Raw genomic sequence first — 6,018 nt, 5'->3', positions numbered from 1 at the left:
AAGTCTTAAAAGATGCAGGAACATGAACACAGATTAAAAGAAATCATGTCTGTTGCCTAAAAGAGGAAAATATAAAAGTGCCAAAGACGAATGAATAGGTAAAGAAATGAACAAAGCTTGAAGTGTGGCAAGGAAGACGATTGTACTTTACATTTGAAAAAGTAAAGTATGAGTCTCGTGGTGCATTGGGCAGCAAATAACACTGATGAGAAAAAGTAATGTTGAAATATTCTGGACAGTATTAAAATAGAATAACGACATAAGCTATTAGGCTATATGAAGAAACATAAGTAAGACCTGAGAAGAGGTGAAGAATAGAAGCAGAGATTTAGTTGATTACTGGAAAAAAAAGAGACTTTTTTCTTAGAATTTTAATTTTAATTTTTTGAGATCAAAAATTTAAATTTTGAGGAAACAAGTAAAACTTTTATGATGGTGCATTAATTTGGGTCATAATAGATAGCAAAAAACTAAAAAGGTATTTAACCTTTGGAAATTTTGTAAATTGCTGAAATTTTTATGTTTTTTCTAGAAAATGTCTGAGTGTTTTGGCACAAATTCACTCCTCTTTTTCTTCTATCTACAATAAACCTAATATATTTATGAGAAAAAGTCTGAATTTCTTTTTTTTTCAGTGGCGCTATTCCTCCTCTATACAAATCTCATGTAAAAATGCTGTTTTGCATTTGCTACTTACTGAATTTCTTCAAAATTCCCAAAGCGAGTTGCACTAAATACATGCAGGTTGCAAACCTTAAATCCATTTGCAAATTTTTTTTTCCATTGGGTTGCAGTTTTCCTCTGTTCAGCCACAGCCACCGTAGACTCAGCCAAGTTGTCAAAGAGATGGAGAAACATTGTTTTATTTTGAATTATTCCTATAATTAATTGAGGATTCTGGCTCCTGCCCTGAGGAAGAAGTTTTAGAAACATTTAGAACAACATCTGACTGGAGGAGTTACAGTCAGAAAGGTTATTCAAGTTGAGCTCTGGGTCTGGTTTGGGGTCGCCTCCCAGTGGGGAAAAAAAAAACCCCGCCAAGGGTCAGTGGCATTGTAATCAAACTCTGAACCAGCTTGACTGACCCTGTGAATGCAGAGAAGCAGCAGCTCTTATCTCTGAGTCTAAGCATCGCCACACTAGAGGAAGAAGTACTGTTCAGCTGCTTGTATTCGTTTTTGTTTCTGTCTCAATAAATATGTCTGAACTGTAGGCGAGCTTAGAAAAATAGGTGAACTGCTAATCTGAGATGTTCACTGTTAGGTTGAGCTCTTTTTTCACCCCCACTGGCTTGCATTACTGCTGATCTGTCAATCCATCACCTGTGGAAAGAAGTGAATCTGGTGCTAAATTCAATTACACCATTGCATAATTAATTAGCCAATCTTTCTATTTATCATGCTGAAGTGAGTTATTTGCCATCCTGTTGAACAATTTCTGTCATGCAACAAAAAAGAAAATGAAGTTTCTTCATCTAGAGCAGTGCTGCAGTGGCTTATACAAAATCTGATTTTTTTTTATTTCTAATAACTATGCATCTTACTGCTTTATTTAGTTTTTTTTACTTTTTTTGTTTCTTTTGGGTTTTATTTTATGGCGAAACAATTTTAAGAGGAACATTTTTGGCAAAGATGTTTATAAATACAAAACACCTAGATAGTTTGATTCTTTCTAATGGACATTTAGCTCGCTTTGATCTAGCTCTGAAGTCCTGATTGCAACGTTAAAATAAGGCTCTTCTGGGACATTTCTCAAACCTGTTGTTTTAACTAATTTCACTGATAAGTATTTACTGAACGGTTGAGTGCTTTCAGCAATAGTATTTGCTAATATTACTTGTTGGGTGATTTTCTCTAAAATTTTTCTGTCACCTCAACAGATTTTGACAAAGTTGAAATATATATATAATAAACCCCAAAGCCCACATGCAAACTGACTAATTACATTTTTATTACATTACATTTCATTACATGCTTATTATAGTTGAGTTTTCCATAAAGAACAACATTTAGTTTTGTTACAATGTAGATGACAGATTTACAGCCACTTGAAACATTTTGGACAATCTGTGTTTTTCTAAGATGTTTGGATGAATTAGTATTTAATATCTACATTTTAACTAGACTGAGAAATAAATAACAAAAAAGGAAGAAAATATATTAGAAATGAACATTGAAACAAAATCTAATTTCTGGAGAGGAATAAATTAGAACACACCAGAGTACACTGAAAAAAAACACAATAACTTAAAAAGTATTTTTGCTCGAGTTTCTATTAGAAATATTTTAGCACACTTAAAATTAGACAAAACTAACCTACAAGGAACATTTCAAGATATAAGAGTTTTATTTAAGTAAATTATTCATTGATAGTAATATAAAAAAACTGATTCATTTTTCACAGAGTATTTCACTTATAACTTTTGATTTTAAGAAAAATCAACTCTGTAAGCTTATTATAGGCCTCCCCACAGAAATATTTCTGATGGTCTTTTCCTTATTTTGACTCCTTGTGGAGCATTTTCAAGCTGCGTTAAATTAAGTACCAATCAATCATGACCTATCAGAAATCAGTCTGAAGGATTATTTCTGACAGGTCAGGACGCTTTCCTTTGAACTTCCACATAAAACGAAGCAACATTTGTTTGTCAGGATTATTTCACAGGGGGGAAAAAAATGAACATTTCAGTCAAAAACCCAGAGGCATCTAAAGCTAATCATTAATAGAACAGAGACCTAAATTTCTTATCAGCGCTTCATTTTTCTATCTTTTTTTTCTTTTCTGTCAACCTTGTGTTTCAGATCCTTGAACAAATTGTTGTTTTAACTTGAGTAAATACAAAATGCCGTTTTCAAATGATGATTTAAATAAAGACAAAAAGATAATTCATAAAGGACATTTGAAGGAAAAGCAGTTTTGCAGTTGAAAGGGCAAATCTGAAGTTTTTTGTGTGCACTAGAGTTGTTAGGTCACCTGAGCAGTTATATTTAGATTCATCCTCATACATTTTCAGCCTCCAAATGTCCGTAAAAAGTGCTTCATTTACAGATGCTTTTAAAAACAACTCAAAATAAATGTTTCTCTTTGTATATTTTTAATCATTCATATTTGAGCCATTCTGCAGTTTTCTTTATTCTAATGTTTCCATTTGCTTATTTTGGATGGTTAATAGCGCTATGGTCAGATATTTCATCTTGAATGTGAAAATAAAGTTGATTTGATCCAGTTTGTTTTCATTTCTTTAGATGCTAAGGTTGGATTCAGTGTGGCAGTGTTTTGTTAGGTGGAAAATATTTTATTATGGAGACATTTTTTCCGTGAGAATCTAGAGGACTGCAGAGAGAGCTGCGGGAAGGTGAGAGGAACGAGGAAGCTGTTTAAAATTCGAAACAGGTAGTGACGAGCCTTCAGGAAGGAGGTGGAACACCTCCCAACATGCACGGATACACACACACACACACACACACACGCATGCACATTCACGCTTGGATGTGTGCAGAAACATATGCAGAGCGCACTGGCAGATTTGTATGTGGAGTTAATTTGAATGGTCAGCTGTGTGACTAAATATAGGGCTAATTATTCTCATAATGAGACAGGACATAGAGCAGGTTGGCTTTGTGCTGCTAATAAGATAAAACACAACATTTCAAAACATCAGCTTGGCCTGTAGAAAACTGTCTCCAGCCCAAGGCGTTTCTCAAGTGGCCCTCAGGTGAAAACATAACAAAACCGAACCTAAGATGACATTTTTGAACAGAACTTCATGTTGTTTTCTGTTTTATTACTTATTTTTTTCAAATATCCTGACAAATCAGTCCACAGTTGTTGTTGGGTTGTTTTTTTTTTAATTAAGCTGTTTGTTATTAAAATGATAATTTGAAGCCCCATTTTTAATGGTAACATGGATAAAAATATACACAGAATGAATGTAGGAGAAATGGGAAAATAATAATTGCAATGTCTCAACTAATGACTAAGGTTATTGCTCAACTCCCATTTTAACCCATTCAGACTTAATTTCTTTTCAGCTGTTTAGCCAACTGAGTTTTACTCCTCTTCAGCATGAAATTAAAGTGAAAATAATAATATTTTTTTACAAGCAGTTCAATAAAGTCTGAGGTTTTATGCTCTAAAAAACTTAAAAAGTAAAACTTACTGTGAAATCAGGAAAAAGCATTAAAATGCTTATAGATGGTAACACTACGTCTAATATAGTCCAACTCCTGGTATCCATTTGGATGGACATTCAAAAATATGTTTTACTATGAATTTAAATTTAAAATATACCATGAATTTAAATTGATATTTTTGGTTGTAAATGAATGCTTACTTCTATTCTTGCCTTGTGCGATTAATTGGTCAATAAGAAACCGATCAACAGCGAGCATTGTTCAAATGCAAAATGCAGCTTAAATCAACAATAAATGAATCAAATTTATTTGCATAGCACAATTTTAAAACATCATAAAAACACACACACAAAAAATACAAAGTTGTAGAACACACAGTCAATAATTGTCAAGTGTCATCATTAGACATCAAAATATTGATTAATGTTTCACTGATTATGTTTCATAAACAACTCTAAAGAGGTGTGTTCTTACTCGAGATTTAAAGGCACTCAGAGATTTAAAGGCATGTCCCTCCCAGTGGACGTGAAGTCTGGAGGGGTTCAAATTACAGACAAACTTCATTTCTGTTTTTCTCTCAGCATCCTGCAATGCAAAATCAATACAACATGATTGAGCAGTTAAAGCAGAAATGGGCGCAGTTGTTAAATTGTTCGCCTGATAGCCTCAGGGGACCATAAAGTTGCTATTTGTGAAAAAAAAAAAAAAAAACAGAATGGAAATGCAACGACTGACAAAGGAAGATGTCGTCTGGGACTGTGTGTTTACCATCTCAATGCACAAACTGGGTGCCAAGAGGGTTTAGGCAACAAAAAGATTGATGAGACTGTAATTCATGTGACCTGGTGCTGTCAGCTGTCCCATTTACTGACTGAACCGTGCTGTCGTACATGTGTGTGTGCTTGTTAAGTGCTCACCTTCCAGATCCACAGCCTGTTGTTGCACCGCTTCCTGCTGGTATAGAAAGAGCATCGTTAGCTCATCATAGTTAGCTTCAGATAATCATGGAGTTGTATTTCATATTTCTATGTTATGTCCAAAATAATAGCAGTTCAGCATCACCTACCAGATTAATAACTGCTTTAGTGGATATTATATTTCTACATGACAAACATATTAGTTATGCATGTAGCAGAAAATAGAAACCCACCAGAGTTGGGATGTACATGCTGCTGATGTTTTGTAAGTTTTATGTTTTGTTTTATGAATTAACAGAGATGTATTTAAAATAACTGTTTATCAAATGCTAGAGACAATGGATCAGTTTCAAAACACTGAAATAGTAAAAGAAGTAATTTGGTCCAATTCCAGAGAGGAAATGTCCTTTAAACAGGAGTAGCTATTATTAAAAAACAACCCCAGAAAGACAGGAGTATCTTCGTTCCTTCCAGGCCAATATTAGCTTTGTGTGCTATTCAACAACAATTTAAAACAGGTTGTAACCAGCTGCATGAGAACAGACTGAGCTGATCTGGCTTTATAAGATTTATTGTTAAATCAGATTGAAAAGGCCAATGAAAACCTCTTGGTGATCTGATTAACAAAACAGCATCGTGCATTTGCATAATCTGATCTGTTTTTATCTGCTGGCATTCAATATATATTCATTCTGTGCCTGTTTTGGGGCACGATTGTTTTTAAAGGTGTTATTCAATAAAAATTCAAATGAGATGGCCAAGTATTGAGTTAAGAACAAATTGCTGTATGAAAATGGTTTGAACAAGTGGAAATTGAGCTCCGTTTGAGCTATTTTGAAAAGAAAAATGGGGAAATTTTCAGCCTCCAGAGGTTCACAAATAAATTTAACTGCATTTTTTTTTCCTTCTACTTCACAATTATTCAGCACATTATATAAAGAATATTTACAAAACTGTGCTAATGTTTC

Source organism: Xiphophorus couchianus, chromosome 1 (assembly GCF_001444195.1).
Source record: "Xiphophorus couchianus chromosome 1, X_couchianus-1.0, whole genome shotgun sequence".
Lineage (NCBI taxonomy): Eukaryota > Metazoa > Chordata > Actinopteri > Cyprinodontiformes > Poeciliidae > Xiphophorus > Xiphophorus couchianus.
The sequence above is the reverse complement of the archived record's forward strand: the minus strand, read 5'-3'. Positions refer to the sequence as shown.